Source organism: Mirounga angustirostris, unplaced genomic scaffold, assembly GCF_029215605.1.
Source record: "Mirounga angustirostris isolate CCGP_5_RB_7025 unplaced genomic scaffold, mMirAng1.0.hap1 SCAF_11, whole genome shotgun sequence".
Lineage (NCBI taxonomy): Eukaryota > Metazoa > Chordata > Mammalia > Carnivora > Phocidae > Mirounga > Mirounga angustirostris.
In genome coordinates, this window is record NW_026991719.1 from 28986992 (window position 1) to 29012728 (window position 25737).

Here is a 25737-nt window from a genome sequence, read left to right on the forward strand (position 1 = left end):
GTGGGAGAGGGAGAAGCAGGCTTCCCACCGAGCAGGGAGCCCGATGCGGGGCTCGATCCCAGGACCCTGGGATCATGACCTGAGCCGAAGGCAGACGCTGAACGACTGAGCCACCCAGGCGCCCCTCTATTTATTATTCTTATGCAAGTGTTCTAACATAAATTTTATCTCTAAGGAAGAAGACTAATAGATTTGCTGAAAAAGGAGAGCTGCTTAGCCCGCAAAGCAAAGTATTATTATCCAATGCACCAATATCCTTCATTGGATTAATGTGTTCTCAAGTGGCTAGCCAGGTACTCCGGTTTAGTTATGATAAACCATAACTGTTATATTATCATTTGTATTGCTATTATTATATACAAGAAAAATTATGGATAGCTTGTATCCAAGTAAATCACCATGGATATTAAGATCACAAGCTGTACAGTGCACAGCCTCTAATTTTATACTTCAAGAAAAGAGCAGAAAAGCCACTTTGGTTCATTAGCTTCCCAGTTTGTATCACTAGGCACTTTGCCACTCTCTCTCCCTCAATTATCTTACTCTGATGAGATGCCAGCCTAAAGGTGGCATTCTATGTATTATAGTTATACTTATTTCAGGATAATATCTGCTACTTTTTTTCCAAAACAACAAACCCACAGAAGTGGGGTTACTTTCATTCTTCTGGCAACTGTTGATAAGAACACCAGTTAAAAAACTTAAAGAAAAGCAGTAGATTAACACATGGTATCTCCTCCCCGCACCTCCCCCAACTCTGGTTTAAGATACACGCTGAGGAGCGCCTGGGTGGCTCAGTCGGTTAAGCGTCTTCCTTCAACTCAGGTCATGATCCCAGGGTCCTGGGATCCAGCCCCACTTCGGGCTCCCTGTTCAGCGGGGAGCCTACTTCTCCAATTCTCTCTGCTCCCAACTGCTACTCTTGCTCTCTCTAAGTAAATAAATAAAATCTTAAAAAAAAAAAAAAAAAAAGATACATGGTGAGCACCTTTTACATACTGGGGATTATGCTACATATTGTTTCAAAGTTGCCTAAGACTTGTTCCCAGGACCTAAAGAGCTCACTATTTAGGTGGGAAGACGGGCGGGGGGTGGGGGGTGGGGAGGGAGTCTATAATGAATATGACAAGAGCAAAGAAAAATCAATTTAGTTTACTCAGGGAAAGATATCTCTATGCCATGTTAATGGATATGAATGAATTTGTTTTTGTTTGGTTTTCCATTTTAAAGGCAGGGCAGGTCTTACATGAATTTCAATGAGGACCACCGGTGATACAATTAATCACTGTAAGCAGAACATGCAGCCATTTCTATGAGAGCACATAAGGACAGCTATAAATATTTGAGAACTCACTATGTACCAGCTATAAATATTTGAGAACTCACTATGTACCAGGTACCTTTCTGAGTCAATCATTATCTCATTGGATTCTTACAACAGCCCTATGAGGTATGCATCCCCAGCATGTTCATGTTACAGACGAGTAAATACAGGATTAGATGATCAAATAACTTGCTCAAGGTCCCACAACTAGAAGATTAAGGAGTCCGGATTAAAAATCATGGAACACAATTCCAGGACTAAGAGATTAATACTCTAGTCAATAGAGAATCTTCTCCAAAATGGGGGAATATAAATGTAAGAAATTAAGCACATCCTAAAAGCTATGCTTTCTGAGCTCATAGCTGATTCCACAGGGGACCCAGACTGCTCTGGCTCGCCCTGCTTATTCATCAAGAGAGAGAAGGAATGTGGCTTTTCCCATTTCTCCTCCCTTCATCTCCACAGATCTTTTAACAGACCCAAGAATAACATTCTTGGCTGCATTATGTTCCTCTAACAGCTCATCATCTAGACCAGCATTTACCATGGGTCTTCCACAGGTTACTACTTCCATAGGATATTTATTGGTATATGTAAAAATAGAGGTGTGTTGTAAGACACGTTTCGAAAATACTGAAAAATGATCAGTTTCACGTGCTCCCTCCCAGCAGTATTTCTCAGAATCTTTAATAAACATTGTGAATTTCCAATAGACAGGGCATACTATGCAACAATTCTAAACTTACTTAACCAAGGAATTTCTATTTCTTCATGGACACTTAATGGACCTAGTGTTCTATGGAAGGCATTTTGAGGGAAACCATTCTGGAAAGTTCCATATAATTTTGGAATATCATCAAGATCAGAAGATGCATTCATATTTCTCTCTCTTGAGTAAATCAGGTGTCTTTCTATAGGCCTGTTGCTTAGCGACAAAGTAACCTTAAGAGCTTAATGAATCATCTGAAAATCAAATTATCGATAAAGTACACTATCACGTTCTATTATTGGGATAGTCATTTAGCTTTTTTCATATTAGGAAGAAAGAGTCATATTTAAAGCCTACAAGGTAATACAAGCTGCCTGATAAATTGATTAAATAAGCATTAGAGCACATTTTAGGATTGCTTTATTGTAAATAACAGAATTGACAACTGTATTACAGGATCTACATGAACCATTCCTGTAAAAGTGACTCCCTAGAAGACCTCAACCCAAATACTGAGGAGCACACATTTTCTGAAAGGGGAGAAAACCTATCAAAAGTTTCTATCTTGTAAGCAAAGTAGGAGTTATTTGCTTCCATTAATTTTTTTTAACTTCTCAGCAGTGTTTCCCTTTAAAAAAAAAAATCTCCTGTGGTTCCTAGATACAGAGTTCAGATTAGTTTGATCATTTCCCTGCATCTGATTAGCCCACCATAATTTCTAAGCTTGGTCTCTGACACAGAGTAGGTACCTAATAAGTATTTTTGGAAATAATGTATTGACTTGTACTTTTCCAAGTACAAAAGTAAACCTTCACTACCATTAACCAAGTATAGTCTTCTCTTCTAGTCACACTACCCTGTCCTCAATTCCCATACCTCTTACTGCTTACCAAAGTGCCTTCCCCCTCTTTACATTCAGTAGCATGATTAATGGATGTTCTCAGTTTCTGCCAGTCATCATCATCACAGCCACATCTGTTTAAATACTAGTAACAGAAGCACTCTTCCTAACAACCAGGAAATCAAACCAACCTAAGCATCCATTGACTGGTGAATGGATAAGCAAAGCTGAGATATATCCAGGTGGTGAGATACCGTTCACCATAGCAAGAATGAAGTACAGGCACATGCTACAACATAAGGAAACTTGAAAACATCATGCTAAGTGAAAAAAGCCAGCCCCTAAAGACCACATAGTTTATGAATCCACTTATACGACATGTTCAAAAAAAGGCAAGTCTGTAGAGACAGTAAGTACATGAGTGACTGCCCATGACTCAGGGTAGAAAAGGGGATTTAACTATAAATTGGCATGAGAGATCTTAACATGGTGATGGAAGTTTTTTATTTATTTCCTTTTTTAAAAAGTTTTTATTTAATTTCCAATTAGCTAACATACAGTGTACCAGTAATGATGGAAGTATTTTAAAACTTTATAGTGTTGACGGCTGTATAACTTGGTCAACTTACTAAAAAAAAAAAAAAAAAGTCACTGAATTGTACATATGTGAATAAATTCTATGGCATGTAAATCACACCTTAATCAAAGTGTTAAAAAATACTAATGAATACCACCACTGTACTTGCCTAACACAAGGATTCTGCCCATCAGCAGCAGCTCTTGAGCTAACATACCTTTGTTTTATATAACTTCTTTTTTTTACAGAGACATTCATTTTGGAATTCTTTTGACATTATTATTCTAGTAACTATTTTAGAAGGACTCATTTAGTGAATATGATTTTACCATTAGGAGACAGATATTTCATTTTCAGCATAGCTGACTGTATTACTGTAGACTAATCCCTTTTTGTTCTTTGATTCCTTTATCTTAAAAAGAAACCCACAGCTAACATCACCCTCAATGAGGAAACACTGAGAGTCTTTCCCTTAAGGTCACGAACAAGACAAGGATGTCCACTCTCAGCATGTATATTCAACATAGTACTGGAAGTCCTAGCCACAGCAATCAGAAAACAGAAACAAATAAAAGACATCTGAATCATAAGGAAGAAGTAAAACTTTCACTATTTGTAGATGACATGACGTGATACACACACACACACACACGTGTGTGTATGTATGTATATGTGTGTGTGTGTATATATATATATATATATATATATATATATAAACAAAAAAACATAAGACTCCACCAAAAACTTGCCAGAGCTGATAAATGAATTCAGTAAAGTTGCAGGACACAAAATCAACATACAGAAATCTGTTGCATTTCTATACACTATTGAAGCAGCAGAAAGCAAAATCAAGGAAACAATCCTATTTACAATTGCACCAAAAACATTAAGACACCTAGGAATAAACCTAACCAAAGAGGACAAACACCTGTACTATAAAAACTATAAAACACTGATGAAGGAAATTGAAGATGACACACAAATGGAAAGACATTCCATGCTCATGGATTGGAAGAATACTGTCAAAATATCCATACTACCCAAAGCAATCTACACCTTTAAAGCAATCCCTATCAAAATAGCACCAGCATTTTTTACAGACCTAAAACAAACAACCCTAAAATTTGTATGGAACCACAAAAGACCCTGAATAGCCAAAGCAACCTTGATAAAGAAAAGCTAGAGTCATCCCAACTCCAGACTTCAAGGTATAATACAAAGCTATAATGAACAAAAAGGTATGGTACTGGCATGAAAATAGAGATCCATGGAACAGAAGAGAAAACCCAGAAATGGACCCACAACTACATGGTCAGTAAATCTTCAACAAAACAAGAAAAAATATCCAATGGAAAAAAGACAGTCTCTTCAAAAACTAGTGCTGGGAAAACTGGACAGCTACATGCTGAAAAATGAACTGGACCACTTTCTTACACCAGACACAAAAATAAATTCAAAACGGATGAAAGACCTAAATGTGAGACCTGAAATCATAAAAATCCTACAGAAGAACACAAGCAGTAACCTCTCTGACATTGGCCATAGCAACTTCTAGACATGTCTACTGAGGCAAGGGAAACAAAAGCAAAAATAAACTACTGGACCACACCAAAATAAAAAGCTTCTGCACAGTAAAGGAAACAATCAACAAAACTAAAAGGCATCCTACAGAATGGGAGAAGCTATTTGCAAATGACATGTGTGATAAAGGGTTAGTATCCAAAATTTATAAAGAACTTATCAAACTCAACACACACAAAAAATGAATAATCCAATTAAAAAATGGGCAGAAGACATGAATAGGCATTTCTCCAAAGAAGATCTAAAGATGGCCATGAGACACATGAAAAGAAAATCAACATTACTGATCAAGGGAAACACAAATCAAAACTACAACAAGGTATCACCTCACACCTGTCAGAATGGCTAAAATCAACAACACAAGGAACAACAGGTGTTGGTGAGGATGTGGAAAAAGGGGAAACCTCTTGCACTGTGGGTGGGGATGCAAGCTGGTACAGCCACTCTGGAAAACAGTATGGAGGTTCCTCAAGAAGTTAAAAATAGAACTTGCCTATGATGCTGTAATTGCATTCCTGAGTATTTATACAAAGAATATAAAAATACTAGTTCAAAGGGATACATACACTCCAGTGTTTATAGCAGCATTACCTACAACAGCGAAATTATGGAAACAGCTCAAGTGTCCATCAACTGATGAATGGATAAAGAACATGTGGTGTCCACACACACATAAACTGGAATATTAGTGAACTATAAAAAGAATAAAATCTTGCCATTTGCAAGGACATAGATGGAGCTAGAGAGTATTCTGCTAAGCGAAATAATTCAGTCAGGGAAAGACAAATACCATATGATTTCACTCCTATGTGGAATTTAAGAAACAAAACAAATGAGCAAAGGGAAAAAACAGAGGGGAGGCAAACAAAGAAACAGAGTCTAAACTCTAGAGAACAAACTAATGGTTACCAGAGGGGAGGTGGATTGGGGAGATGGTGAAATAGGTGATGGGGATGATGGAGATCACTTGTGATGAGCACCAGGTCTTATACGGAACTGTTGAATCACTCTATTGTATACCTGAAATTGATATTACATGGTATGTTCACTAACTGGAATTTAAATAAGAGTTTTTAAAAAACTAACAAAAATAAAAAGACACCCCCTCTTTATAAAGTATTTAAATATTTGACTTCAAATGGAGTATATTCTAAATACAATAATTAAGTTCTTTAAATAATATACTGAGATGATTATTGCTCTAAAGAAGATTGGCAAAATTTAGTTCCATTTGATCTGGTTCAAAAGCATTGGAAATTGAAAGCTACTTCGGGCTCCCTGATGAGCAGGGAGTCTGCTTCTGCCTCTCCCGCTCCCCCTCCCCCTGCTTTCACTCTTTCTCTGTCAAGTAAATAAATAAAATCTTAAAAAAAAAAAAAAGAAATTGAAAGCTACATTGTTCCCTCCCAACAAAAAAGCTATATTGCCACATTATAAATATAACAAATTGTACCCTTTCATAAGAAAGAAATACATCAAAATATAAAACTGGGGGGGCACCTGGGTGGCTTGGTCGGTTAAGCATCTGCTTTCGGCTCTGGCCATGATCCTGGAGTCCTGGGATGGAGCCCCCTGTAGGGCTCCCTGCTCAGCAGGGAGCCTGCTTCTCCCTCTGCCCCTTTCCCAACTTGTGCTCTCTCTCCCTCTCTCTTCCTCTCTCTCACATAAGTAGATAAAATCTTTAAAAAACATATAAAACTGGGAAAACTGATACTGTTCGATAATAGTATAGCCATACATGGTTACTCAGGAATATTTACAATGCAAAATATTATAAGGAATTAAGCACTTGAAATTTAAATATTGTTTTCCTAAATACACATAAAATAAAAAAAAAATCCACGATTTGTGTGTGCAATAAAATTCTTCACATATATGCAAAGAGCTAATCTGAAAACTAGATTTTTTAATTGAAGTGATCAGGTAATAACATATTTTTAAGTTAATGTAGTAAAACTGCAAGCTTTTTGCAGATATGATTTTTTAAAGTCTGTAAGTAAAATATATAGATTTTTCACCATTCTTATGATTTGATTTTTTTTTTTTTTTAATCAGGAAGAGCTGAATGCATTTCTCTTTTGGTATATGTTATTTTCCTAAGAATGCCACTTCTCACTTATTATAAAATGTTTTCCCACCTTTTAAATTTTTTTTTTCTTAACCAAAGTAATATTAACAATTGCAACTATCTGAAGGGTTTTTGACAGTCACTGAATACTTTTAAATAAAAGAGAAAATTTCAAATTCACTGTCTTGGAGAATAAATATCAAGAGACTTTTATCTTTAAAATAGCAATTCCATACAACTTGGAGATTAACAAGGCTACATTTTACAAGGGAGACATTGAGCTCTAAGCAACCTCCAGTTCTCACCCTTTCATCAGCCCAACTTCTGCCTCTTCTCTACCTATTCGAAGCCCCAGCCCAACCAATTTGGCTCCAGTGACTTTATTACATATAGTAGGTGACATTAAATGACAATATTTTGTACAAAACTTAGTTCACCTTACTTTACCTTATAATTCAGGAATCAGGAATCACATGCTTCATGAAATGTATTATCAGAAATATTCAGCAGTCTTTAAAAGCCACAATTCCATAGTTACTCTTTACTTCCCTATCACTTAAACACCTAATAAAACATTTCAAAAGAATCCAAAGCCATTGCCAGGAATGGAAGGCCATGATGAAGTATTATTGTGCATGCCTTCTCCAGCCACTCATTTTGTTGAATGATTAAAAGTTTATGTGAATGATATGCCTCACAACCATAAAGAAATGAGAAACCACACACTCTTAATTTATGATCTGTTCTTAATTTATGATCTGTTATCATAATGTAGGTAGGATATACACATTTGCAGTAAGATTTCATGCCCGGTGATAGATGGTTTTAAGGTGTCCATTCAAATGGCAGGTCATTTATGGTAAGTCTATTTCCTCAAAGTGATACACTGACCCAGAAAAATCATCCACTGCTTTAAAGATCACTTTAGGATTGTTAATAAGATTTATATGCCCTTTACTTCCAAATCTGGAAGGAAAGTTTGCACTTCTACATAAAAGGACTGTAATTTTGGTTTAATTGTCAAACTAAGCATGTATTGAAAGATTATGTGACTAAATTTTCTAAGAGTCTTATGAGGAAGCAAATGGACTCTAATTCAGAAACCCTGTCCCTTAGAGCAGTGCTTCTCAATCCTCAATGTTCATAAAAATCAAAAGAAAAGCAAAGCTGGCGGCATCACAATTCCGGACTTCCAGCTCTATTACAAAGCTGTCATCATCAAGACAGTATGGTACTGGCACAAAAACAGGCACAGAGATCAATGGAACAGAATAGAGAGCCCAGAAATGGACCCTCAACTCTATGGTCAACTCATCTTCGACAAAGCAGGAAAGAATGTCCAATGGAAAAAAGATGGTCTCTTCAACAAATGGTGTTGGGAACATTGAACAGCCACATGCAGAAGAATAAAACTGGACCATTTCCTTACACCACGCACAAAAATAGACTCAAAATGGATGAAAGACCTAAATGTGAGACAGGAGTCCATCAAAATCCTAAAGGAGAACACAGGCAGCAATGTCTTTGACCTCAGCCACAGCAACTTCTTCCTAGAAACATCACCAAAGGCAAGGGAAGCAAGGGCAAAAATGAACTATTGGGACTTCATCAAGATAAAAAGCTTTTGCACAGCAAAAGAAACAGTCAACAAAACCAAAAGACAACCGACAGAATGGGAGAAGATATTTGCAAATGACATATCAGATAAAGGGCTAGTATCCAAAATCTATAAAGAACTTCTCAAACTCAACACCCAAAGAACAAAGAATCCAATCAAGAAATGGGCAGAAGACATGAACAGACATTTCTGCAAAGACGACATCCAAATGGCCAACAGACACATGAAAAAGTGCTCAACATCGCTCGGCATCAGGCAAATCCAAATCAAAACCTCAATGAGATACCACCTCACACCAGTCAGAATGGCTAAAATTAAGAAGTCAGGAAAGGACAGATATTGGCGAGGATGCAGAGAAAGGGAAACCTTCCTACCCTGTTGGTGGGAATGCAAGCTGGTGCAGCCACTCTGGAAAACAGTATGGAGGTTCCTCAAAAAGTTGAAAATAGAGCTACCATACGACCCAGCAACTGCACTGCTGGGTATTTACCCCAAAGATACAAATGTAGGGATCTGAAGGGGTACATGCACCCGATGTTTATAGCAGCAATGTCCACTATAGCCAAACTGTGGAAAGAGGCAAGATGTCCATCGACAGATGAATGGATAATGAAGATGTGGTATATATATATACAATGGAATATTATGCAGCCATCAAAAGGAATGAAATCTTGCAATTTGCAATGACGTGGATAGAACTGGAGGGTACTATGCTGAGCGAAATAAGTCAATCAGAGAAAGACATGTATCATATGACCTCACTGATATGAGAAATTCTTAATCTCAGGAAACAAACTGAGGGTTGCTGGAGTGGTGGGGGGTGGGAGGGATGGGGTGGCTGGGTGATAGACACTGGGGAGGGTATGTGCTATGGTAAGTGCTGTGAATTGTGTAAGACTGTTGGATCACAGACCTGTACCTCTGATACAAATAATACATTATATGTTAAAAAAAAAAAAAAAAAAGAAGATAGTAGGAAGGGTAAAATGAAGGGGGGGAAATCGGAGGGCGAGATGAACCATGAGAGACTATGGACTCTGAGAAACAAGCTGAGGGTTCTAGAGGGGAGGGGGGTGGGGGGATGGGTTAGCCTGGTGATGGGTATTAAAGAGGGCACGTAGTGAATGGAACACTGGGTGTTATGCGCAAGCAATGAATCATGGAACACTACATCAAAAACTAATGATGTAATGTATGGTGATTAACATAATAAAATTTTAAAAAATCACAAAGTCATCTGATCGACTTTCATATTCTGATTCTGTAGATTTGGAACGAAGCCTGAGATTCTGTACTCTAATAAACTCCCAGTGATGCCAAGGCTACCAGTCCCTAAACCACACTTTGAGTAGCAAGCAAGGGTTTAAGGTTACCATCTTATTAACAAGGCAAGGCCTAAAAATTAGATGAAAAATTAGAAAGTCCATTATGACCTAAATCTTAAGTCCTGTGGAGCAAGTAAAAGAAAAATAAAAATGAACTCAATGGCAGGAAAGGGCATCATATGCTAGAGTTGCTGGAAAACTTTTAGGGCTTCATCATCACCCTGCAGGACTAAGTACAGATTAGTTTCTCTCTGCCCATCTGCAGCCTACCTTACCTTAAATCCATTATATAAATTCTATGTAAAGCTGGATAAAAGTTGCAAGGGAGGGATCTGTAAACTTAGATGGAGATAAAACTTACATCTTTATTTACATTAACCGCCAACACTTCCTTCAATTATGAATATAGACAACATACTTTTGTAGTAGCAGTGACTGCAATTTTATCATTATCGACCTCATGATACAATACATACTAAAGGCTACAAAATTATAAGTTAATAAAGCTGAGCGGCAAAATACAGTTATATAATACAACAAAAGCACACAGATCACCGTATTAGGGTTTGCTTCAATATTTTATTACTGTATAATTTCTTTTATAGTCCTTTGTATTTTATTTTACGCATTTAAATGTATTTTTCTTAGAAGAGATCCTGAGAGGTTATGGGACTCCCAAGGGCATTCACACCACAATCATCTCAACCACAGTAAGCCTACCTCCTCTTTATCACTTCTATCTCTGATTAGATTATAATTCTCCCAGCAACAATCTGATGCCCCACCACTCCTCCTTAGGTCAGGCTAGGTTTCTGCCCTTGATTTTCCAACAGAACACTCGGGTACATTCATCATCCTGTTTATAACTTTCTTTTCAAAGTTTATGTCCTTGCAAGTATTTCTGCCACACTCCAAAAGCATTGAAAGGGAAGGAAACATGACCTCTATGTATCTTTCACATCTGGCACATAATAATTACTTTGTACATTACTGTTGAATACTCTAAGAAAGGAAACAAAATGATGGATAATTCAAAGTAAGCACAGGGATTAAATGTGATGCAGAGGAAGACTTCCATTAAGAAAGAATATAACCAGGCTGGCCTTTGCAACATATAAGTGCTTCAAGTCAACACACTGTATCATTTATACAATGCACAAGGTTACATTCCAAGTGTATCTCAATAAAGCCAAAAAAAAAATAGAAGGTATAGAGAGGAGTGTTGAGACAGGCCTACTTGAGAGATCAATATTATATCTGTAAAATTAGACAAGTGGAGGCAGGATGTTGGGTCCCACTCACAGAGAAGTCTTGATTGGGTGGTGAGTGCCTTCCTCTCATAAGAGCTCCTTGATCTTCACCTATTCCTACCCAGGAACTCAAACACCGAAAGGAACCCCCTATGAGTTCACTTGTCAATCTACTCTAACAAGAGCTAGGAATTTTCTTTTTTTTTTTTTTTTAAAGATTTTATTTATTTATTTGACAGAGAGATAGAGAGAGAGCACAAGTAGGCAGAGAGGCAGGCAGAGGGAGAGGGAGAAGCAGACTCCACCGAGCAGGGAGCCCGACATGGGGCTCAATCCCAGGACCCTGGGATCATGACCTGAGCCGAAGGCAGCCGCTTAACTGACTGAGCCACCCAGGTGCCCCGAGCTAGGAATTTTCATTGAACCATTTGGCAAATACAAGGTGGCTATAGCTTTGTACCTTTTCCAGGTAACTGTTTAACTTCAGTTTTCCGATACACCGAAAACACAAATGTTTACAATGACTCCATTAGGATTCATGTGGTTGAAAGACTTAGAGCATTCTAAATGATTGATAATATACTGATGAACTGAGAAAATCAGCCAAAAACCTACCCAAATGCCAAACTGATATTTTAAAGCATGGGCCCTGAATTCTACAGGAAAAGCTGCATTCAGCTACTACTAACTATTCACATACTAGAAAAGCCTATCTCAACTCTAAAGAAATTTTCCCCAGCTCCATCATTACTACCCTCTTCTAAGCTACCATCAGGAATCTTCTAGTCTCTACAACAGCCATCTAACTAGACTTCCCGATTCTTCCCTTGTCCATTTTCATGTTTTCTTAACCCAGTATCCAGGGTTATTCTTGAAAAACCAAGGCTGATCATGTCACTCCTTTAACTGTCCAATTATTTCCCCATTGAATCAGAACAAAAGTCAAAATCTTTACAATGTCCACCCAAAGCCCCAAAGTACCTCGCCTCCTATCACCTCCCAATGTCATTTCTTCCCCTTTCCCCTTGCCTCATTGTACAAGCACAAAGACCTTCTTGTTGCTCGTTGAACCCAGCAAGCTTGCTCCTCCATTAGATTCTTCTTTCACTTGCTGTTCTCTCTACATATAAAGTTCTCCCATCTGATCTCTGGACAATTCTCTACTTCACTGCCATCAGGTACTTGCTCATGTCAGTATCTGAACAAAACCTTCGTGAAATGAAGTTTCTCTAAAATTTATAGGACCGACATCACCCTGGAGCCCCTTTTCACCCCACGTGCTATATTTTTCTCTGTATGCTCTTATCAATACTTGAGAGTACTTATCAATACTTGAGATAATATCTCTATTTTTTGGCAAATGTCTGTCTTACTCGATATGAATGCAAGCTTCCTAACAACATGGATTTTTGTCTTTTGTTGTTTACTACTGATCCACTGAGTCTAGAACAGTGCCAGGTCTCTACGGTAGATCCCAAGTATATTTTTTTCCCACAGAAATGAAGGTGATAAGAAAGCAAGCAAGGAAGAACAGTTTCATGTGTGAAGCACTAATAAACACATATAAAATATATTATTGGGTCTGTTTCTCTGGAGAATCCTAATATACTTAATACATACAAACTAGACCCTTACAATCCAACCTCCATTCTACTGCCAAATTAACCTTTTTTAACTTTGTATTTTAATCATCCAGTGCTCATCACAACAAGTGCCCTCCTTAATCCCCATCACCTATTTCACCCATCCCCCCACCCACCTTCTCTCGGGCAACCATCAGTTTGTTCTCTATAATTAACAGTCTGCTTCTCGGTTTGGGTCTTTTCTTCCTTTGCTAGTTTGTTTCTTAAATTCCACATGAGTGAAATCATATGGTGTTTGTCTTTCTCTGACTTATTTCACTTAGTATTACATGCTCTAGCTCTATGCATTTGCAAATGGCAAGATTTCATTCTTTTCTAGAGCTGAATAATGTTCCATTGCATGGATATCTTGGGCCACTCCCATACCTTGGCTATCGTAAATAATGCTGCTTTAACCATAAGGGTGCATGTGTCCCTTTGAATTAGTATTCTTGTACTATTTGGGTAAATACCTAGCAGTGCAATTGCTGGATCAGAGGGTAATTCTATTTTTAACATTTTGAGAAACCTCCATCCTGTTTTCCACAGTGGCTGCAACAGTTTGCATTCCCACCAACAGTGCAAGAGGGTTCCTTTTTCTCCACATTCTCACCAACATCTGTCTGTGTTTTTTATTCTAGCCATTCTGACAGGTATGAGGTAATACCTCATTGTAGTTTTAATTTGCATTTTCCTGATGATGAGTGATGATGAGTATCTTTTCATGTGTCTGTCATCTGTAGGTCTTTGAGGAAATGTCTGTTCATGTCTTCTGCCCATTAATTAGGCTATTTGTTTTTTGGGTGTTGAGTTTTCTAAGTTCTTTATATATTTGGATACTAACCCTTTATCAGGTATCAGAAAGAACTTTAAAACATTAAAGACCTTTGAAATACCTTCAAAGTTTAATTTCCAGAAATACAGAAAAAAAAAAACATTCCTATTTAATACACTTTAAAGAGTTTGAATTGTGAAATGTTCAGTGTGGCAAGGTTGACTGAAAAGGCAGAAAACCAAGTCATAAGACTTTTCAACAGAGTGATAAATGACATCAGCTAGGAAAAAATACAAATCATCGAGTGTCTTTCTGTACACGTGTTTATTTAGTTTTCATTTGGTACATTATAAGAGGGCACATTCCAAAAACTATTATATGCAGAGAACAATCCTTTTCTAATCCTTTACATTCATATGTTCCCAAGGATCTCAACATTATAGGGTTTACTGCCTTGAGCTCAATCAAGGTATGGCATAATTTTAATGTGAATCCTTTATTGTCCTGTAAGGTCATGGCATAACTGATTTTATGGAGAACAGGTAGTTCTCCTTTCTTAATTAGTTGCTCTGCTCTTTCTCTTCCACATTGAGTACAGTATCCAGTTATTCCTATGGTCTGCAGTGACCAGATTCCCTCCACTTCCAAAGGCTTTCTGGGAAAGGAAGTAGAAAAGCTGTATAGGGATGTGTGGTACCTGATTTTCATCACCCAGTCAAATAAGACCTGTGAATTTCAAGACTTAGAAAATCTTCTTTTCAGGACACTCCCACTTGGACATCGGAGAGCAACAGTACCTACTTGTTCGGCTGCTTCAGGAGGTTCTTCAGGTAGATGAAGAACCTACTTCTGCCTGGGCTGCTCAGCAGACAGTGAAATTGTTTAAAGGCTTAGGCAAGTTCCCTTTCTTTGTTGCTTCTCTGTTTGATGTTTTAGAAGATGTCTGACTCTCATTTTCAAGCACCAAATCTTCATCAGCCCCAAGTTTATGGCCACTGCTTAACTTCCAGGTTTCACCTGTTACCTGATAAACACACTCTAAGTTTTCTCAATTTCATTTCCTGGTAAGGTTTTAGAACATTCCCTGTGTATCTGCTGGCTTTTTTTACCCTGTACCTTTTTTTCTAACAAGTTTTTGCCTTTTCTCATTCTTCTCTTCTTCTTTCAGATACACTTGGGACAATTTAAATGAATGAAGCCATGAGGTAGTCACAGAAAGAATTAAAGTAAGAAGAGCAAGCAGTAAGAAAATCTGGCCACACAGCAACATTAGATCTTTAACTCCTAGATTCAGGATCCCACACCAGAGCTCCAGACACAAGAGGGGGAGAGCAGAGAGGAGGAAAATGCCAACGACCCCATGAGACGCCACAGTGACGGGAGCCCCACCCCTTTCCCAAATTAACCTTTCTAAAAAGTTACTATTATATAAATCCTTTGGGGAAACAACTCAATGGCTTCCTCAGAATTTCAGGACAAAGCACTTACCAAAACAATTATTCACTGCCCTGCTCCTGTTCTCCCACATCTACTCTCTCTCTCTCTCTTAAACACTCCACACTCACATAGACATCGCTCCAGATATATATATACTTATTTGTAGCTCCATGGGTAAAGACTGGTATTTCAAACATCCATGTCTTCACATATGCCATTCCTTCTTCCAGAAATGCCATTTCCACCTTGCCATATGGTTCATCAATTCTAAGTCTTTAGAACACTTTACATACTGCCAGTAAGATGGCATCCTTTTACCTGTATCATAGTTTACCTCTATTGTAGCATTAAGTACTATCCTTGGGACAGCTGGGGGGCTCAGTCATTTAAGCTTCTGCCTTCAGCTCAGGTCATGATCCCAGGTTCCCGAAATCGAGCCCCAGATCGTGCTCCCTGCTCAGCAGGGAGTCTGCTTCTCCCTCTCCCTCTGTCCCTGCTCATACTCTCTCTCTCTCTCGCTTACTCTATCTCAAAGTCTTTTAAAAATAGTAATTACTGTTCTGAACTCATTTGTCTAACATATTAGATAGTAATATGCTCCCTTTTAGTCACATGCTTCCTTTTCTTTCAAATTCATTAGTCCAACTACAATGCCTGAGATAGAGAAATCAGTTTACAATGTTTGCTAAATGAATAAAAAATTAAGTAAAAGGATTCATTTTTGAATACCAAGATACATATATTCAGGATAACAAAAACGAGTTAGTACATGATAAATATGGCATTTCCTATCAGTGGGGAACATAGTAATTATTTAATAAATATTACCCATTTAGGGAAAAAACAGCCCTACATAAACCAGTTGTGGAGATAAAGTACATATTAATTAAGGATTTTTATGTAAGTAATAAATCCATGAAAATATTACAGTGAAGTGTGAATGAGAATTTTTAAAAAAATCTTAACAGGGAACTATTTCATGATAATAACACCAAAAGGAAATTCCATAAAACAAAGTGATGAATGGATTTAACTACATAAAACTTGTGCACATCAAAAAAATAAAAACAGAAATATCACATACAAAATATAAAAAAACTATGTAAATATATATACATAAGGGAAAAGCACAACAATCTTATTATACGAAGACCTCATACTAATCAAGTTAAAAAAGTAACAGTAGAAAATAAAAGAGAATTTTAAGTATAAATGGTAATATCAAAAGTATGCTCACTCTAATTACTTACCAAGAACATACAGATGTAATGAGAGGTCTGTTTTCATCTATCAAACATATCTAATCTGGGCATAATATGGAGGAAGAGGGTATAAAAACTGGTAGATGGTGCTCAGAATACAATTCAGTAGTATTTGTCAAGGCTTCAAAGTATGCATTTTCTATGAATCCCAAACAAATTTATCTTAGCTTATGCATGAGCTCAGAGATGACAAAGGTTTAACTCATATTTCTAATAGGGACAATTTTAAACAACTCAACTGTCCAACATTACTGCATCCATTAGATTATAATATATTCACCCAATGGAGTATTAATAAAGAGGGAGTACAACATTGTGGTTAAGAGTCCCACAGACTTATATCGGATTCCCAGCCATACCGCATAGCAGCTCTAAGTCACTGTATACTTTTCTTAACTTCCCACCTTTAATAGTCCCATCTATGAAATGGAAATAATACTAGAACTCAATGTTTACGTCAATTATATAAACCACACAGCAGTGTTTGATGCATAATAAGCACTACTGAATAATCCTATTAAAAACACTGAAGAATATGTTTTGATCTAGAAAGGTATTTACACTTTAATATGGAAGAAGAGCGTTATGAAACAAACACATTTCATTTAAAAAGAGAAGACATAGAAACAACCTAAACACCCTTTGATTGATGAATAAAGAAAATGTATGTATATGTGCGTGTATCTCCATTTAATTATTATTCAGCCATTATAAAGAATGAAATCTTGAGATACGCAACAACACGGATGCATGGATGGACCTTGAAGGCATTGTGCTACATGCAACTCAGACAAAGATAAATACCATATGATCTCACTTATGTATGGAACGTAAAAAAAACAACCAACAAAAACAGCTCATCGATAGGCTGATGGCTGCCTGAGGTAGGGGGCAAAATGGGTGAACGGGGTCAAAAGTTGTAAGCTTCCAGTTATAAAATAACTAAGTCAAGGGAATGTAATATGCAGCATGGTAACTATAGTTAGTAATACTGTATTGCATACTTGAAAGTAAGAAAGTGGCTCTTGAAAGTTCTTATCACAAGAAAAAATTTAGCTGTGTATGATGATGGATGTTAACTGAACTTTTTGTGATCATTTTTGCAATACATATACATATTGAATCCTTCCATCATACACCTAAAAACCATGTTATTTCAATTCTACCTCCATAGAAAAAAGGACTGACATATAGGTCTTAAAACCTGTAAGACTGGTTTTCTTTTTCTTAATTATCCACAATGTTATTTTTCCAACAATATTTTAATAAGGAAAATATTAAGCAATCTTAATGTATTTCCCTTCTGTTTTCAACAAGGGAAAACTCATTCTTAATAAGCTATTTCTTCAAAATGATAAATTTTATTAGATAAAATAGTAAAAGTTAAATTTTTATTTCTATTTGTATAATTCATTCTCATTTACAGAACATTTGGCATAAAAATAAAATGTACGGTAAAATTGATCGAGTACCAAGATAAGCATGTATTCTACAAGTATATCTTTTAACATAAAAATAGTAATTTAAGCACATTGAGAGCAACAATTATCTCTCTGTGCACCAAGGATAATTTTTGCTCAGCTCATGAAAAATCATAATGCAAACATACAAGAGAACCAAATAAATTGAATGTATAAAATGTATTTTTAAAAGATATTTTTGATGGGTTCATCTCTAAGAAATTACCACCAGCTATTATTTTATATTACCATTGAAAAACCAGTGAGATCTCCAAAGGTATATTTTATTACAAGTGCTGCATTATGTTCCTCCCACTTCTTCAAAATATCCTCAGAACGTTATATTTATGGTTGGCCAAATCTCACTTAAAAATAAAGAGGAAAACAAAGAGCTGAGCAAACACTAGAATACTATATCCTATATGCTATTCCACAAAACATTAAAGCTACAAAATGTGTGAGGAATGGGTTCTCTACTCAAGTAATTATGAGAATTGCATGCTATATATACTACAGTTTGGATGACATACTATCTCTAAGCCCAGAGATCACATACTTTTTTTTTTTTTAAAGGACCAGATAGGAAATGTTTTCAGCTTTGAAGGCTACAGAATCTCTGTCACAAGCTCTGTCATTGTAACATGAAAGCAGCCACAGATAATCCATCAACAAATAGGTATAGTTGTGTTTCACTAAACCTTTATTTATAAAAACAGATGATTGGCTGGATTTAGCCCATCCTGGCCAGGGTTTGCCAACTCCTGATATCACCTTACTAAAGGAGCAGAACCTTATGCAGGGAAATTCTTGATTTTTTTTTTTTTAACATATAACATTCTGAAACATATTTAAACATAGATCAATTTTTCTGTTACACCTAGGAACACATGTGAAGACACAGTATTTAAAATATTATGTTCTTGTGTGTGAGTGCAGTAGGGATGAGGGATGGTATTGTGTAGAAAGGGTGATTCACAAAATGACTTTTCTCTGGAACTGCCTTTAATCCAAACCTTAAGAGTATCAACTCTACTGCTTGAACAAGCAGAATTTAGCTGGTCAACTTTATTGTAAAAACTGTGTGTCTCTTTGACTGCTTTTTTATTTCCGTGTGCCTACTCAGCGGTTCAGAAATTTAAGAACACAAAAACAGTTTGAAGTCATATCAACGTATGACATAAAACACATGTGTCTATTCTCTTAGCTTTAAAACCAGGATCCAATTTTAAAAAGTGTTATGTAGGACAGATTGAATGAGCATTGGTTCCCCCCACCCCCCGCCCCACTCCTAGATCACCACCAGACTTGTCCAACACCCACTGATTCTCTCAACTCTGAAACAAACTGAGGGTTCTAGAGGGGAGGGGGGTGGGAGGATGGGTTAGCCTGGTGATGGGTATTAAAGAGGGCACGTTCTGCATGGAGCAATGGGTGTTATATGAAAACAATGAATCATGGAACACTACATCAAAAACTAATGATGTAATGTATGGTAATTAACATAATAAAATTTAAAAAAAAATGACTCCTTCATTTCAGAGCCTCTCCCACCAGTATTTTGCCTGAGTCTCTTTGTATTTATATCTCTTGTATCTTTGACCTAATTTCATTCAAATGAAGTGATTTACCCTTTAAGAACACTGTTTAAAGAAATGTTCAGGGGCGCCTGGGTGGCTCAGTCGTTAAGCATCTGCCTTCGGCTCGGGTCATGATCCCGGGGTCCTGGGATTGAGCCCCACATCGAGCCCCACATCGGGCTCCCTGCTCAGTGGGAAGCCTGCTCCTCCCTCTCCCACTCCCCCTGCTTGTGTTCCTGCTCTAGCTGTCTCTGTCAAATAAGTAAATAAAATCTTAAAAAAAAAAGAAATGTTTATATTCTTCTTTGTTCTCAGTGAAATTAAAAAAAACAAAAACTATATGGCCTCATTTTTCTGCCTTAACGTGATACACAATTTTAAGTTGCCCAGTTTGTTACAAACTGTAAACACACGCAGACCAGTTGCTCACACGACCATGGTATTAGAGCACTTCCACAGATACTTGTCCCTGACAGGAAATGACTGGATGATGCCTGATACCTTAAGTATTTTATCTGACTACTAACCATTTAGACTGCAGCCACAACAAAACTCCAGTTCAGGGAATGGTGTAATCCAGGTACCTGAAACCACATTTTGAAGTTCCTAGAAATCTAAATTCATGTTGAAATCAGTCTCCAGAATGAATATCCTCCTGTTTCTATCCTTCTCCCTAGAGTCTGCATGCCCTTTTCAACAAGTTTGCTTCTTTCTCACCTGGTCTTTTGGGCATCAAGTGTCCTCTCCATAAAGCAGTATGGCTCTTAAAAAAACAAACAGGAAAACCAGTTTCCGGTGCATGAGATTAATTGATTAGGACTTTTTAATCAAGTGCCCATTATATACAAATTGTTTCTGGGGCTTAGAAGGCAAAAAAAAAAAGGGAAGAAACGAGACTTTTTGTTCTTATGATGAATGTTGGTCTATACATACCACAATTTCAGTTGACACTAACTCAGAAGAACTTGGTGTTAAGAGGATATGTGTGCTAAGTACTATCGTGGTTTAAGCAGACCTAAAACAAGAATGTGTATACATAGTTTATTTTAAAAATACAGGTAACTCCGGTGGGGGGCAATGGATACAGAAGAGGGAAAGAAGTACTGGACAATAAGGTATCATGGTAGAATGGAAATTAATCCTGTGTGAAATTCTGAAAACCATGTGAAACCTGCATCTCCGACTGTTTGCCCTGGAATTGTTAGGGAGCACGCAAGAACCCTGAGTTGAGTTTGCCCAGAGTTTCAATTCTCCAGCTCTCTGGCTTCCTGCATGTGTGAACAGAGCAACGTGGGTTCAAGGGGTAGGGAATTAGGCCGAGCCGGAGATCCTGGCATGTGAGTACTGCCTGACTCAGGAGCCTGACAGGGAGGGGCAGAGTCATAGAGGAAGAAGAGACTTTTATTTTGAAGGATCCATGAGAGGTTACTATGAGGAGAAGAGGGGCAACCGATATACAGGTAAAAGAAATAGAAAACAGGTCATAAAAGCAGGGGTTCACTATTCTTCTTAAAGTTTGGTACTTGATGCCCTGAAACTCTTCAGTTTGATAGTAATTACAGATGATATGCCTCTTGACAATACTGAATACTTGAGGGACATGGATCTGGTCTTTACTCCTGCATGTCTGTCTTTTCAAGAATGTTATATAAAGTGATCTCAGGAAACAAACTGAGGGTTGCTGGAGTTGGGGGGGTGGTGGGAGGGATGGGGCGGCTGGGTGATAGACATTGGGGAGGGTATGTTCTATGGTGAGTGCTGTGAATCGTGCAAGACTGTTGAATCACAGATCTGTACCTCGGAAACAAATAACACAATGTATGTTAAGAAAAAAAAAAAAGATAGCAGGAAGGGAAGAATGAAGGGGGTAAATCGGAGGGGGAGACGAACCATGAAAGACTATGGACTCTGAAAAACAAACTGAGGGTTCTAGAGGGGAGGGGGGTGGGAGGATGGGTTAGCTTGGTGATGGGTATTAAAGAGGGCACGTTCTGCATGGAGCACTGGGTGTTATATGCAAACAATGAATCATGGAACACTACATCAAAAACTAATGATGTATGGTGATTAACATAATAAAAGAAAAAAAGAACGTTATATAAATTGAATCATACAGTATATATCCTTTTGTATCTATATCCTTTCACTTAGCCTAATGCTTTCAGATTCATCTATGTTATTGTAAGCATCATCATAAGTTTGTTCCCTTTTATTGCTTTGCATAGGTTAATTCTTTTTAAAGGAGTTTCATTTGGGGGGACTGGGTGGCTCAGTCAGTTGGGCGTCCAACTCTTGATTTCGGCTCAGGTCATGATCTCAGGGGTCATGAATTCAGGCCTCTGGGCTCCATGCTGGCATGGAGTCTACTTAAAAAAATAAAAATTAAAAAGCTTAATTGAAAAGAAATCTCACTGATGTAAACCCCCCAAATTGTACAAATGTGTACAATTCCACGATTTAATGCAGGGATGACAGTTCTACATATATACCACTTAGGGAAAAAGCAGTCCATTACCAGGACAACAGAAATACCAGTAGTATATGGAATCTCAAACTTAACAACCATCGATCTTTGCAAAGGTAACCAGGCGGCTAATATTTAAGACCATATTTGCCTTGTAGAGGGACATCAGCAGAATGATGGACTAGGAGTTTCCAAGCTCTCAGGCCTCCACAGAAACAAAGTTGGAGGACTTATCCTACCAGATGTCAAAGTTTTAATTTATACATAGACACACTGAAATATTTTTCAGCCATAAAAATAATTAACATGCTAATAATTAACATGCTAACCTGAAACAACACAGATGAAACTTGTAAACATGTTAAATGAAATTAGCCAGACACAAAAGGTCAAATATTGTATGATGCCACTTATGTGAGGTCCCTAGAACAGGTGAATTCATAAAGCCCTAAAGCAGAATAGAGTTTACTAGGGGCTGCGTGAGGGGATTAAGGGATTTATTGCTTCTTGAGTACAGAGCTTCTGTTTAGAACAGTAAGAAGTTCTGGAAATGGATAGTGGTGATTATTACTCAACATGATGAATTTACTTATTGGCAGTGAAGTGTACCTTTCAAAATAGTTAAATTAGTGAATTTTACATTATGTATATTTTACCCCAAAATATCATAGTTGCCTTTCTTAAAATTTATGTAAGGGGCCCCTGGGTGTCTCAGTTGGTTGAGTGTTCAGCTCTTGATTTCCACTCAGGTCATGATCTCTGGGTGGTAGGATCGAGCCCCTGGTTGGCTCTGCGCTCAGCATGGAGTTTGCTTCTCTCCTTCTCCCTCTCCCTCTGCCCCCCACCCCCCGGCATGCATGCACCTATGCTGTCTCTCTAAAGTAAGTGAGTAAATAAATCTTTAAAAAAATAAAGTTTATGTAAATTCAATCACAAAGCATCTACCTTTTTGTAACTGGATTAGTCGTTTTTGTGCTGTTCATCCATGTCAGGACCTAGAGTTGTAGTCCTTTCACTCTCCTTGCTGTAGACTAGTCCACCCTGGATAAAGCATTACTTACCTATCTATTCTACACTAACAGAGTTGGCTGTTGCCAGTGCTGGACTTCATAATGATGCTGTGAAGCAGTATTTTAGCTTCCGTAATAGGAGAAAAAAACTTAACTTGCTTTTGTCATCACCAATTGTTGATAAATGGGACAAAATACCATAATTCTCAGAGGTTATTAAGCCAGTGTGAGAAATCTTAAAGTGCCTTATCCATAGTCTATTGAAAACATGGTTCAATTTAAATATTCCCAACTAACTTGCAGCTTTCTTCATACCTGACCGGTTCGAGTGTGCAAGAAAATGTACGTACTTTCCCTAGATACTTGTGTACTAAATATTCATCTAAGTGTTATAATAATAGAGATCTACATATACATTTCTGTGTATATACACACAGCCTTACAGTTAATTAAGCAAAAGGTATTAAATATATCGGTCTTTTCAAGTAGAAAAATTTCTTTATATTTTAATTTTTAGAATTCTTCTAAATCTTGATTTCTAGATTGCATTTTATAAGACAGATTTGTCAATGCAATCTTGTCAAATACATGTATAATGACAAATCCATTTCCATTTCTTCCAGGTTGTCATGAAATTACCCCTCCAAAAGTGAGAAAATACCAGCTTCTTAGAAAGCATGTTAAATTAGCTTTTGAACCTTCTTCCCTCTTCCCTCTTCCCTCGAGGAATTCTTAATCTCAGGAAACAAACTGAGGGTTGCTGGAGGGGTGGGGGGTGGGAGGGATGGGGTGGCTGAGTGATAGACATTGGGGAGGGTATGTGCTAAGGTGAGCATTGTGAATTGTGTAAGAATGTTGAATCACAGACCTGTACCTCTGAAACAAATAATACATTATATGTTTAAAAAAAAAAAAAAAAGGAAGAAGATAGCAGGAGGGGAAGGATGAAGGGGGGTAAATCGGAGGGGGAGATGAACCATGAGACACTATGGACTCTGAAAAACAAACTGAGGGTTCTAGAGGGGAGGCGGGTAGGGGGATGGGTTAGCCTGGTGATGGGTATTAAGGAGGGCACGTTCTGCATGGAGCACTGGGTGTTATACGCAAACAATGAATCATGGAACACTGCATCAAAAACTAATGATGTAATGTATGGTGATTAACATAATAAAAAAAACCTTTAGGTTAAATCTGTTAAGTTAACATTGGCATGTCCTCGCAAACACTTCAGTGATGATAGTTTGGGTAAGAGGTGTTGACTTTCAATTCTGAAGTTACTCAGCTTGGAATCCCTGATCTGCCTGGTATCCATGGATACTGTAGACTAACCAAAGCATCTTCCATCACTGAGTAAATACACATGAATGGAGATACTACATTAATTACCAATACAGAAAAGTTTAACCAGAGTACGCAAAGAGGAAGTTAATTCTACATGGTATTTTAAGATCAAGCTGGTAATTCATGTAATGTTAGAAGTTTATACAGTACATCACACAGTACTGAATATATGAAGCAGTGAGTTTAGGGGATGATTAAATTTTTTTCTATTAGTACAAGGAGATAAAAATGATTAAAGGTAAATGGCCAGGACATGAGCTGTAATGACTCAAATGATAACCTTTCCAATGGAATGAAATTTAATTTCAATACACTAATTACCTTGTACTTTTGTGCAAATCAAAAAGTTTCTTACAGGGAAGAAGTTGAAATTGTCCACATAGGATATCTCTACCTTCCCATGGTTCTAGGATTAATTATAATTTTTGTCATTGTAATATGTCATCTAATTATGTTATTCCTAGGTTTGTGATACTTAAAAAGAAATGAAATCAATTATCATCCTTTGAGCATTTTCTTAACCTGAATTTTAAATAACTGTAAAAATGGCAATAAAGCAATTTTTCAGTCTTAGAATAAAGTGGTCATTAACTGTCTTCTCTAATAATCTGATTTCAAACACTCAACCAATTGGCAAATAGGTTACTGTTAAAAAATGTATGATTTCTTCGTGAATGTGAGTTGCTAAATAACTTTTATATAATATGATTCTGGCACACTTTTAGACTTTACCAAATAATTACATCAGCTATTTTTCCAAACTGAGATGTTACAACCCCTGCAAAGTCTCCCTGTCAGGGAGGCTGACAAATACAGCGACAGGGCTTGTGTTGTGGACAAGAGGTATTTAGTGGTGGAAACAGCAGAGATCTGAGCAAATATGCTACACTCTACTTCAGCCACCATTTTGTGTAGAAAACAGCTCTGTTTTCTTCTCATTGTGTCCTATTACCCCCTGTATCCATTGGTTTGTCATTAAAGGGATGAAGAAAAATAATCTATAAAAATTTTTATTACTATACATCTTGAAGCTTGTTGAGTTTTCTTAGTTTTTCTCAATGACACAGCATCATTTCCAGCCTGAGGAGGAGGGATCCAACAAGGATGCTTTCAAGGGCAAATGGGATTTTTAATTACTCCGCTAAATGACCCAGGATAATCTTCAGTTCTTAAACTACATTTAGGGCAACATTACTTATTACCTATTATTTCTATTAATGTTAGTTTTCTGATAGCAAATCAATTTGAAAAATGCGGGCGCCTGGGTGGCTCAGTTGGTTGGGTGACTGCCTTCGGCTCAGGTCATGATCCTGGAGACCCTGGATCGAGTCCCGCATTGGGCTCCCTGCTCGGCAGGGAGTCTGCTTCGTCCTCTGACCCTATCCCCTCTCATGTGTTCTCTCTCTCTCATTCTCTCTCTCTCAAATGAATAAATGGAATCTTTAAAAAAAAAAAAAAGAAAAAGAAAAAGAAAAATGCAGCTAACTCTGAGGTTA

General features: G+C 37.4%; 1 long non-coding RNA gene and 1 pseudogene across 1 annotated transcript in view; both read right to left on the reverse strand.

Moving 5' to 3' along the window:
- Positions 1 to 25737, reverse strand: part of LOC135362010 (uncharacterized) — a 160646-nt gene that overhangs the window by 72470 nt on the left and 62439 nt on the right. The gene's annotated exons all lie outside the window — the stretch shown is intronic.
- Positions 14251 to 15366, reverse strand: LOC123843548 (UBX domain-containing protein 8-like; annotated as a pseudogene).